The 12,906-nt window shown below is 46.0% G+C and overlaps 1 non-coding gene across 1 annotated transcript; it reads right to left on the bottom strand.

The window, feature by feature from the left end:
* Nucleotides 1–4,727: 4,727 nt before the first annotated feature.
* Nucleotides 4,728–4,865, bottom strand: LOC119921725. Its single transcript, XR_005448580.1, has one exon. It is a non-coding gene; the product is annotated as a small nucleolar RNA SNORA7 (small nucleolar RNA).
* Between the last annotated feature and the right edge of the window lie 8,041 nt (nt 4,866–12,906).

Below are 12,906 nucleotides of genomic sequence, written 5' to 3' on the forward strand. Positions count from 1 at the left end.
ATTTTATCTAGTGTCTTCTCACCAACTTAACTATAAACACCTTGAGAGCAGAGAGCATGTCAACCTGACTCTATGAAACTCTCCCAAATGTTTAGTAAAGCATTCTTCCCAGAGTAATTATTCAATAAATACTACTGAGTGATTGATTAGTTTGGATAAGAAGGAATGTACCTCGGATAGCAGAAAGAAGGTGGCATTTGGCTAAGGAGGGGAGCCTGAAAACACTTTTTAAAAATCACTCAATCCAATAAGAATTCCACTGACTAATCCCTCCTCTTCCTGGTCATGCCCCCATATTTCCTACCTTAGCAATCGTTTATATTTATATCAATTTTCTTTGGTTTTCATGTTTGAATTATATCATGGGTAGTTTATATCCTCTCCCCCTCTCATGATAGCACCTGGAGAGTTTACAGTCCTCTACAAGTCTCAACTATGGGAGAGAGAGCAAAGCAGAGGTCTACCCATTTCATTCCTAGCTTGGCCAGTGGCTAGTGAGTGGGAGGCAATCTGATACAAGTCAAAACTCACCCTTGCTGGGAGAGAGTCGAGGGTGGAGGTCTGTCGTATCAATCAGTCAATCGTATTCACTGAGCTCTTACTGCATGCAGAACACTATACTGAGCTCTTGGGAGAGTACAATATAAGAGTTGGTAGACAAGTACATTGCCTGCAACAAGCTTACTGTCTAGAGGGGGTGACAGATAGTAATATAGATGAAATGTGGATAGGTACATAAGTGCTATGGGGCTGAGGAAGGGAAGAATAAAGAGTGCACTTCCAAGTGCAACAGTGAGACCAAGTTCACAACTGCGAGTTTCACTCACACACTTTGTCCATGAAAATGCAGTAGTGTAGCTGCTTGTGGGTCTGGCCTTGCAGGGGACCTTTGCCCAAACATCGACATTTAAAAGGAGAAGTTCTGTCCAACTGCCAGGTTTTTGCAGCAGTGAGCCTGGTTTGGGGTGAGGCAACCACACTCTCTCATCCAGGGCCCAAATGCCCAGTGGGGTGAATTGTGAGGGTGCTAGAAAGAAAGCTAGGGTACTGCCTATCATCACAGAACAGACTAGACTGTGAACCCATTGTTGGGTAGGGACCGTCTCTATATGTTGCCAATTTGTACTTCCCAAGTGCTTAGTACAGTGCTCTGCACACAGTAAGTGCTCAATAAATATTATTGAATGAATTAATGAACAGGATATCTCAGAGACCTCAATATCAGCGGCATCCCTAGGCCCTCACCCATCTGGTAAGTCATTGTTGCATACAATGATAATAATAATAATAATATAATAATAATAATGGCATTTATTAAGCACTCATTATATGCAAAGCACTATTCTAAGCACAGGGGAGGTTACTAGGTGATGAGGTTGTCCCACGGGGGCTCACAGTCTTAATCCCCATTTTACAGATGAGGTTACTGAGGCCCAGAGAGGTTAAGTGACTTGCCCAAAGTCACACAGCTGACAGTTGGCAGAGTCTGGGTTTGAACACATGATCTCTGACTCCAAAGCCCGTGCTCTTTCCACAGAGCCACGCTGCTTCTCTACAACATCCTGGCTTCCCCACTTTTTTAAATATATAATAATGGTGGTATTTGATAAGTGCTTACTATGTGCCAAACACTGTGCTAAGCACGTGGGTAGATAAAAGGTAATCAGCTTGTCCCATGTTGGGTTCACAGTCTTAATCCCCATTTTACAGATAAGGTAACTGAAGCATAGAGAAGTTAAGTGACTTGCCCAAAATCACACAGCAGAGACGTGGAGGAGCCGGGATTAGAATCCACAACCTCTGACTCCCAAACGTTGGCCCTTTCCACTAAGCCACACTGCTTCTCAGCCAGAGGGAGGACATAAGCAAGGGATAGTCGGCAAGATGGACAAATTGAGGGACAGAGAATAATTTAATTGATAAGAACTGATTCAAAACAAGTGCTCTTTCCATAAACATTTGACTAGATAGGAAAGGGTTTAAAGTTTTCACTGATTTTTGAGAGAATTAAGAGTTTAGTTTTTCTTTTTACCTAGTTCCCGCTGAGGCATTGGACTGGCATTTCTTTAATGATTGAATAAATTCGTGTTTACCAAAATTAGACGTTTAAAGAAATGAAACATTTCCTAGAAGGGTATAAAATTGCCGTGGGGAGCAGTCTGGCCTAGTGCAGAGAGCATGGGGCTGGGTGTCAGAGGTCTTAGGTTCTAATCCTGGCTCCACCACTTACCCGCTGTGTGCCCATAGGCTCAACTTCTCTGTGCCTCAGTTCAAATTTGTGAAATTCAATACTTGTTCTCCCTCCTATTTGGACGGTGAGCCCATGTTTGACCTGATGACCTTCTATCTAATGCTTAATACAGTGCTTGTCATGTAGTAAGCACTTTACAAATACTATTATTGTCATTATTGTTGCTATTGTTATTGGCCTTGTTCCCATCTTTATCCAAGGTTGATGGCTTCATCTGATTCTCTCTCATTTCCCAATGAGAATGAAACCTAAGCAGACAACAGTGATGGATGACATGGAATTAAGTAAATTGAGCTCTGTATGGAAGACGCCAGTATGCTTTGTAGAACTTGCTTTATTTACAAATTAAAGATATTCATGCCTAACATGGAGACATAGCTCTTAAGAGGATACAAAACTACCTTTAAATTGTCCACTAGAATACAAACTCCATGATAGGAATTAATAGGGGTTCTAGGGTTCTTGAACATGTGTTTCACGTGCTTAGGACAATGTTGTGCCCCCGTCAGCACATGATAAAGTATTAAGACCACCTTTTACAGACGAGAAAACGGAGTCACAGATAAATTAAGTCAATTTCCCTAGGATACACAGAAGGGAAGCCCGTTGTTGGGTAAGGATTGTCTTTATCTGTTGCCAAATTCTACTTTCCAAGCCCTTAGTACAATGCTTTGCAAACAGTAAGTGCTCAGTAAATATGATTGAATGAATGAATGGAGTTGGGATTAGAACTCATGTCTCTTGATTTTCAGCCCTCTTTTCTTTCCACTGGTTAGGCCCCATTGCTCAGAGGATCTGGGTTCTAATCCTGACTATTCCACTTTTCTGCTGTATGACTGCTTGCTATGGGCAAGGAATGGGTCTGTTTATTGTTATAGTATACTCTCATAAGTGCTGAGTACAGTGTTCTGCACACAGTAAGCCCTCAATAAATACAATTGAATGAAAGTAACTCAACTTCTATGAGCCTCAGTTCCCTCATCTTCAGAATGGGGATTCAGTACCTGTTCTTCCTCCTACTTAGACTGTGAGCCCCATGTGGGAACTGATGGTCTTATATCTACTCCACCGTTTAGTACAGCCCCTGATACAAATGAAGGGATTAAAAAATATTATTATTAATATTTTTATTATTAACAAGGAGCTCTAGTTTTTAAGCAAGTGGTATTAACCTCACCAGTCATTTCACAGTTCAACTGTGGGAGTTTCAATACCCTAAAAAGAGGCAATGCTTTTTGTGATCTTTAGATTCATAAGTGTGAAAGGTTTTGAGATGTCATCTAACCAGTCCCTCTGCCTCTGGCCAGGTTTGCACTTCAATCATTTCCCCAAAGAGGACACTTTCCTTTTCTTTCCCCTCCACATAAGGGTATATGCCAATCTTCCACAAAACCCTATTCCAAACACTGCCTGTAAATGTATGCTAGTGTGCAGGTGATTACTCCATAGCAGACTAAGTTCATTTCCCCTAACCTCATCTTTAATGAAAATAAAGAGCAGTCAGTCAGTCAATAGTATTTATTGAGTGCTTATTATGTGCAGAACACTGTACGAAGGGTTTGGGAGAGTACAATATAACAATAGAAAAAGACATTCCCTGCCCATAATGAGCTTACAGTCTAGAGCGGGAGACAGACTTTAACACAAATAAGTAAATAACATATATATATATCTTTATATATATATAAAGATATATATATATATATATATGTTGTGGGGCTGGGACGGGGATGAATAAAGGGAGATGCAGATGAGAATGGGAGAAGAGAAAAGGAAGACTTAGTCAGGGAAGGTCCCTTGGAGGAGATATGCCTTCAATAAGGTTTTGAAGGCAGGGAGAGTAACTGTCTGGTGGATCTGAGGAGGGAAGGCATTCCAGGCCAGAGGTGGGACATGGGCCAGAGTTTGGTGGTGAGATAGATGAGATGATGATACGGAGGTACAGTGAGAAGGTTATCATTAGAAAAATAAAGTGTGTGACCTGGGTGATAATAGGAGAGTAGCAAGTTGAGGTAGGAGGGGGCAAGGGATAAGAACATTTATTCAGCATTTGTTAATCTGCAAGTTTCTCAAGGGTTTATGCTTTGCAACATCTGTAAATTTCCTTTGGCATCTAGAACACTGTGGTAAATTAAGCAAAAATAATCATGGCATTCACTAAGTGCTTACTAGGTGCTGGAGTCATAGGTTCACCAAATCAGACAAAATCACTATTCCACACAACATGCAAAATCCATTTTATTCTCAATTTCCTGTTTTATACTATCAAGTAATCTCCGACCCATAGTGAGGCCATGGACACGTCTCTCCCAAAATACCCCACCTCCATCTCCCATGGTTCCAGCAGTGGATCAATAGAGTTTTCTTGGTGAAAAAAACAGAAGTGATTGACCATGTCCTCCTTCCACACAGTAAACCTGAGTCTCCACCCTCGGCTCTCTCCCAATCCGCTGTTGCCCAGCCCAGATGAGCTTTGGCTTGTAGCAGATTGCCTTCCACTTGCTAGCCACTGGCCAAGCAAAGAATGGAACGGATATGCCTCTGCTTGACTCTCCCTCCCTTAGTCGAGACTGGTAGAGTGCTGTAAACTCTCCAGGTGCGACACTGAGAGAGGTATTACTGATGAGGAAGTTGAAACCCAGAGAGGATAGCGACCTGGTCAAGGTCTCGCAGCAGACTAGTATCAGCTAGGATTAGAACCAGGTTCGTCTTCCTCCAGTCTTGTGCTACTAATTATGATGATGGTATTTATTATGGACTACTATGTACCAAGTACTGTGCTAAGCACTGGGATGCATTCAACTTAATAGTACTGGACACAGTCACTGTCCTGCATAGGGCTCACACTCTGAGAAGATGGAGTGCAGGAATTTTATCCTCATTTTAAAGGTGAGAAAAAATAAGGCAGGGAGAAAATAGCTGGCAGAGCAGAGCAGCATCTAGAACTTGTTTTTCTATACTTTTTAATGGTATTTGTTAAGCACTTCAAATGTGCCAGGCACTGTTCTAAGTGCTGCGATAGATACAAGCTAATCAGGTTGGACACATTCCATGTCCCACTTGGGGCACACAGTCTTAATCCCCCTTTTACGGATGAAGTAACTGAGCCCCAGAAAAGGTAAGTGACTTGCCAAATGTCGCACAGCAGAAAAGCGGTGGAGTTGGAATGAGAACCCAGCTCCTTCTGGTTCCCTGGCCCAAGTCTGTCTACTTGTTTTGTTTTGTTGTCTGTCTCCCCCCTTCTAGAATGTGAGCCCGTTGTTGGGTAGGTATTATCTGTATCTGTTGCCTAATTGTACTTTCCAAGCACTTGTACAGTGCTGTGCACACAGTAATCACTCAATAAATACAATTGAATGAATAAATGAATGCTGTATCCACTAGGCCACACTGCTTCTCCTGCCAGTTATGTGCTCTTTCTATTAGGACATAAACCAATCATTCAATGGCATCTATTGAGGTCTTACTATATGCAGATGATGATATGATGATGATGGTATTTGTTAAGTGCTTACTATGTGCCAAGAACTGTTCTAAGCAACACACTAAATGCTTGGGAGAGTACAAGACACCAGAGATGGTAAACACGCTAGGTCATAGTGCTGAGGTGCATCATAAAAGACATTTTGGAAGTGCAAAATGAAGGCATGACACATTTCTTGCTCACAATTGCTTTACATTCTACTGATGCTATGCAATTTCTATTAATCCCTTTAATCTATTTGAAAATCATCCTTAATCCCCTCCCTCAGCTTTTTCTGTGGTAGATAATTCCAGTGAGAACCCAGGACTGAGTAACTAGAGACAATGACATTTCTCTGACTACCAGCGAATTTTGGGACCTTTGACAAGTCATTTAAATTCTGAAGGCCTCAGTTCCTTCTGTAAAATGGGGTTAAAATAGATTGTTAATCTGGGGTGACAGGGACTGTGTCCAACCCAATAACTTTGTATCTACTCCAGAGTTTAGCACTCAGAAAGAAGTAAATCAATACCCTAATTATTATTATTCTTTCTTCTAGGATATAAAGATGCACATTAACCTAAAACTAATTGATGGCAAAATGAGGAGGATAGGATGTAATAATAATAATAATAATAATAATAATGGTATTTGTTAGGCGCTTACTATGTGCCAAGCACTGTTCTAAGCGCTGAGGTAGATACAAGGTAATCAGGTTGTCCCACGGGGGGCTTACAGTCTTAATCCCCATTTTACAGATGAGAGAACTGAGGCACAGAGAAGTGAAGTGTCATGAAAAAGGTGTAATTGGGCAATGCTACTCTTGCCGTTGCAGAAATTGCCAACCATTTCGGGCAAGTCTAAATTGTACAGATACCTGAATAACTTTACACTTTCCTCTGTGCTCAGTGGACTTGGCCTCAGCCAAGAATGGTTGGGTCTGCAAAAGACAAAAGTAATGGCAGGTTGAAAAAAAATACCTTCCATAGACTGTCTGGAGATGATCTGGATAGTACTTGACATGTCAATGCAGCTAAAGAAGGGGTGATTTGTTGCTTGTATTATTGGTTGCATTTTAGTTCAGAAGGGCTAAAATATGTCTGTGAAGAATGGAGAGCTGATTCCTGCTCTCCCCAGGAGTTGAAGGGATTCTGAAGGATAAGGGAGGGCAGAAACCTGACCCTTATAGTGTTTTCTCGAGAGATGAGAAGCTGAAAATACAGCTGAAAATAATTGTGGCCTAATGGATAGAGCATGAACCTAGGGGTCAGATGGACCTGGGTTCTAATCCTGTCTTCGCTGCTTGTCCGCTTTGACCTTGGACAAGTCACTTAATATCTCCTTGCCTTAGTTTCCTCATGTATAATGGGCACTCAGAGCCCCATAGGGGACACAGACTGTGTCCACCTGATTAATTTGTCAGTACAGTGCCTGGTACATAGTAAGCACTTAATGAATCCCATTTAAAAATGTCAAAATAAAAAAATGAACAAGGACACAGTGAGCTTGCAAATCATGAACTCCTGCTGCCTACCCTGGACACAACCAATCTCTTTCCTGCCACAAGATTTTTGCTTCTAGCCATGGTCACACAGCCTCAGAGAATAAGCCTGTGGCACAGTGAAAAACAGGGCTATACACTGCAAACAGCAATCATGGCCACAAAGGGCAGAAAAATGTCCTTAGACCAGGCATTTCATTGATTCATTCATTCAATCATATTTATTCATTCGATCGTATTTATTGAGCGCTTACTGTGTGCAGAGCACTGTACTAAGTGCATGGGAAGTACAAATCAGCAACATATAGAGATGGTCCCTTCCCAATAATGGGCTCACAGCCTAGAAGGGGGAGACAGACAACAAAACAAAGCAAGTAGACAGGTATCAATACCATTAGAATGAATATATAGCTGTATACACATCATTAATAAAATACATAAATCAATAAATACGTAAAAATATATACAAATGGTGAGGGAAGGGGAAGAGCAGAAGAAGGGAAGGGACGTGATGTGGGGGGAGAACGAGGAGGAGAGGAAAAATGGGGGAATCAGGCTGGGAAGGCCTCCTGGAGGAGGTGAGCTCTCAGTAGGGCTTTGAAGGGAGGAAGAGAGCTAGTTTGGAGGATGTGTGGAGTGAGGCCATTCCAGACCAGAGACAGGACGTGGGCTGAGAGTCGACAGCAGGACAGGTGAGAATGAGGCACAGTGAGGAGGTTAGCGACAGAGGAATGGATGGTGTGGGCTGGGCTGGAGAAGGAGAGAATCAGTCAATCAATCAGTTGTATTTATTGAGCGCTTGCTGTGTGCAGAGCACTGTTCTAAGCGCTTGGGAGGTACAAGTTGGCAACATATAGAGACAGTCCCTACCCAACAGTGGGCTCACTGTCTAGAAGGGGGAGACAGAGAATAAAACAAAATATATTAGCAAAATTAAATAAATACAATAGATATGTACAAGTAAAATAAATAAAGAAAGAAATAGAGTAATAAATATGTACAAACATATATACATATATACAGGTGCTGTGGGGAATGGAAGGAGGGGGCTCAGTCTGGGAAGGCCTCCTGGATGAGGTGAGCTCTCAGTAGGGCCTTGAAGGGAGGAAGAGAGCTAGGTTGGTGGATGGGCAGAGGGAGGGCATTCCAGGCAAGGGGGATGATGTGGGCCGGGGGTCGATGGTGGGACAGGCGAGAACGAGGCACGATGAGGAGATTAGCGGCAGAGAAGCAGGGGGTGCGGGCTGGGCTGTAGAAGGAGAGAAGGGAGGTGAGGTAGGAGGGGGCCAGATGATGGAGAGCCTTGAAGCCGAGAGTGAGGAGTTTCTGCCTGATGTGCAGATTGATTGGTAGCCACTGGAGATTTTTGAGGAGGGGAGTAACATGCCCAGAATGTTTCTGGACAAAGACAATCCGGGCAGCAGCATGAAGTATGGATTGAAGTGGGGAGAGACACGAGGATGGGAGATCGGAGAGAAGGCTGATGCAGTAGTCCAGACGTGATAGGATGAGAGCTTGAACGAGCAGAGTAGCGGTTTGGATGGAGACTAAAGGGCGGAGCTTGGCAATTTTGCGGAGCTGAGACCGGCAGGTTTTGGTGATGGCTTGGATGTTAGGGGTGAATGACAGAGCAGAGTCGAGGATGACACCAAAGTTGCGCGCTTGTGAGACGGGAAGGATGGTAGTGCCATCAACAGTGATGGGAAAGTCAGGGAGAGGGGAGGGTTTGGGATGGAAGGCAAGGAGTTCAGTCTTGCACATGTCGAGTTTTAGGTGGCAGGCAGACATCCAGATGGAGATGTCCTGAAGGCAGGAGTAGATGCGAGCCTGAAGGGAGAGGGAGAGAGCAGGGGCAGAGATGTAGATTTGGGTGTCATCAGCTTAGAGATGATAGTTGAAGCCGTGGGAGCGAATGAGGTCACCAAGGGAGTGAGTATAGATCGAGAACAGAAGGGGACCAAGCACTGAACCTTGTGGAACCCCACAGTAAGGGGATGGGAGGGGGAGGAGGAGCCTGCAAAAGAGACTGAGAATGAACGACCGGAGAGATAAGAGGAGAACCAGGAGAGGACAGAGTCTGTGAAGCCAAGTTTGGATAGCGTGTTGAGGAGAAGGGGGTGGTCCACAGTGTCGAAGGCAGCTGAGAGGTCGAGGAGGATTAGGATAGAGTATGAGCCGTTTGATTTGGCAAGGAGGAGGTCATTGGTGACCTTTGAGAGGACAGTTTCTGTAGAATGTAGGAGACAGAAGCCAGACTGGAGGGGGTCGAGGAGAGAGTTGGTGTTGAGGAATTCTAGGCAGCGCGTGTAGACAACTCGTTCAAGGAGTTTGGAAAGGAATGGTAGGAGGGATATGAGGCGATAGCTAGAAGGTGAGGTGGGGTCAAGAGAGGTTTTTTTTTCGGATGGTAGAGACATGGCCATGTTTGAAGGCAGAGGGGAAGGAACCAGAGGAGAGTGAGTGGTTGAAGATGGAAGTTAAGGAGGGGACAAGGGATGGAACGAGAGATTTCATGAGATGAGAGGGAATTGGAATAATAATTGTTAATATTATTACAAGCAAATCAGGTCGAACACAGTCCCTGTCTCATGTGGGGCTCACAGTCTCAATAGCGCTTTAGAACAGTGCTAGGCACAGAGTAAGCGCTTAACAAATACAATCCTTACTATTTTGCAGATGAGATAACTGAGGCGCAGAGAAACTAAGTGTCTTGGAAAGAAGGTTAGGGGAGCGGAGGAGGAGATTGGGGGAGAAGGAGGCGGGGAAGGAAGCGGGGAGAAAAGAGGGATGGGGGAAGCAGGGAAAGTGGTGGGGTCGGGGCAGGGGGTGTCCCTCTTCCTCCCTTCCTCCCCCCAGCTCGGCCTCAGGTACAGAAGGGGGGAAGTGAGGAGGGGGTCGGCAGACGGGGAGCCTGCTAACCTCTTTCTCTTCCATGGGGATTGGGAAGGTGGGCCGGGCGGCCAGCCTCCTGGAGGGACCGAGCAGCAGGCGGGGGAGCCGCCGGTCGGGCCGAGCCGGGCCCAGAGGCCCCGAGGGAACCACGGCGAGTCTGGCGGGAAGCACGGGGAGCCAGGCGGAAAGCACGAGGAGCCAGCCGGCCAGCGCTCCGCCGCCGCCGGTGGAGGGGGAAGGGAGGAGGGGAGAGAGATGGAGGGCAGGGGACTGCAGCCCACGGAGCAGGAGGGAGGAGGGAGCGCCCGGGAGGAGCCGGGGGGGGGGGCTTGTACAGCGCTTAGTACAGTGCTCGGCACACAGTCAGCGCTTAACAAATACCACAGTTCTTCTCCTTATTATGATGATGATGCAAGGGCCGGGGACGGTGGACGGTCGCTATCCGGGGTCCAAGGCCCCACGTACCCTTTCAGCCGAGGAGAGGTGCGGCAGTGGCCAGAGCAGAGCATCGCTGTAGAGCCCCGCGGGGAAGCTGGTGGGCGACTCCTTTCTGGCCTAGTATCCGTGGCCGGGGAGATTAGAAAGGGGAGAGGGGTCCTACGGACTGAGGCCCCTCCCCGGACCGGCTCTGTCCACCGTCGAGGAATCCCTGGAGAGGAGTACGATCCAAGCCCCAGACTTTGGTGAAGGGGACTGATGGAGTCAGAAACCAATAATAACAGTCATGATGGTCATGATTGTCATGATCATAATAATTCATTCATTCATTCATTCAATCGTATTTATTGAGCGCTGACTGGGAGCAGGGCACTGTACTAAGCGCTTGGGAAGTATAAGTTGGCAACATATAGAGACGGTCCCTATCCAACAGCGGGCTCACAGTCTAGAAGTGGGAGACAGACAACAAAGCAAATAGAATAAATATGTACAAGCAAAATAAATAAATGGCTCTTAAGCACTGACTAGGTGCCAAAAACTGTTCTCAGCACTAATGTAAATGCAAGGTGATCAGGTTGGACGCAGTCCCTTTCAAACCACGTGAGGCTCACGGTCTTTATCACAGTCACATAGCTGTCCAAGGTCACACAGAGCAGGCCAGTGATTGGGATTAGAGGTCCAGCATGCTGGGGAAGCAGCATGACCTAGTGGATAGAGCACGGGCCTAGGAGTCAGAAGGTCATGGGCTCTACAACCTGTCTGCTGTGTGACCCTGGATAAGTCACTTCACATTTCTGTGCCTCACCTCATCTGTAAAATGAGGATTGAGACTGTGAGCCCCACATGGGACAGTGGCTGTGTCCAACTGGGTTTGCTTGTATCCATCCCAGCGGTTAGTTCTGTACCTGGCACGTAGTAAGCTCTTGACAAATTCCATCATCATCATCAATCTCTCTCTTTTTGATGATATGAGTTTTTCAATGGTATGTGTAGTAAGCGCTGTATGAGGCACCGTTCTAAACGCTGGGGTAGATATAAGGTCATCAGGTTGGACACAAGTGCATGTGTTGAATACCCATTTTACAGATGAGGGAACTGAGGCCCAGAGAAGGGAAATCACAAGGCAGGCAAGTGGCAGAGCCAGAATAGTGATAATGATAATACAGATGACATTTATTAAGCACTTACTATGTGCAAAGCACTGTTCTAAGCGCTGGGGAGGTGACAAGGTGATCAGGTTGTCCCACGGGGGGCTCACAGTCTAACTCCCCATTTTCACAGATGAGGGAACTGAGGCAACTGTGACTTGCCCGTCTCACAAGCCCGTCTCACAAGCCCGCAACCTTGGTGTCATCCTCGACTCTGCTCTCTCATTCACCCCTCACATCCAAGCCGTCACCAAAACCTGCCAGTCTCAGCTCCGCAACATTGCCAAGATCCGCCCTTTCCTCTCCATCCAAACTGCTACCCTGCTCATTCAAGCTCTCATCCTATCCCGTCTGGACTACTGCACTAGCCTTCTCTCGGATCTCCCATCCTCGTGTCTCTCTCCACTTCAATCCATACTTCATGCTGCTGCCCGGATTATCTTTGTCCAGAAACGCTCTGGACATATTACTCCCCTCCTCAAAAACCTCCAATGGCTACCGATCAATCTGCGCATCAGGCAGAAACTCCTCACCCTGGGCTTCAAGGCTGTCCATCACCTCGCCCCCTCCTACCTCACCTCCCTTCTTTCCTTCTACTGCCCAGCCCGCACCCTCCGCTCCTCCACCACTAATCTCCTCACTGTACCTCGCTCTCGCCTGTCCCGCCATCGACCCCCGGCCCACGTCATCCCCCGGGCCTGGAATGCCCTCCCTCTGCCCATCCGCCAAGCTAGCTCTCTTCCTCCCTTCAAGGCCCTGCTGAGAGCTCACCTCCTCCAGGAGGCCTTCCCAGACTGAGCCCCTTCTTTCCTCTCCCCCTCGTCCCCCTCTCCATCCCCCCGTCTTACCTCCTTCCCTTCCCCACAGCACCTGTATATATGTATATATGGTTGTACATATTTATTACTCTATTTATTTATTTATTTATTTATTTTACTTGTACATTTCTATCCTACTTATTTTATTTTGTTGGTATGTTTGGTTCTGTTCTCTGTCTCCCCCTTTTAGACTGTGAGCCCACTGATGGGTAGGGACTGTCTCTATGTGATGCCAATTTGTACTTCCCAAGCGCTTAGTACAGTGCTCTGCACATAGTAAGCGCTCAATAAATACGATTGATTGATTGATTGATTGCCCAAACTCACACAACTGGCAATTGGCGGTGCTGGGATTTGAACCCGTGACTGCTGACTCCAAAGCCCGTGCTCTTTCC

Source organism: Tachyglossus aculeatus, assembly GCF_015852505.1.
Source record: "Tachyglossus aculeatus isolate mTacAcu1 chromosome 12 unlocalized genomic scaffold, mTacAcu1.pri SUPER_6_unloc_4, whole genome shotgun sequence".
Classification (NCBI taxonomy): Eukaryota; Metazoa; Chordata; class Mammalia; order Monotremata; family Tachyglossidae; genus Tachyglossus; species Tachyglossus aculeatus.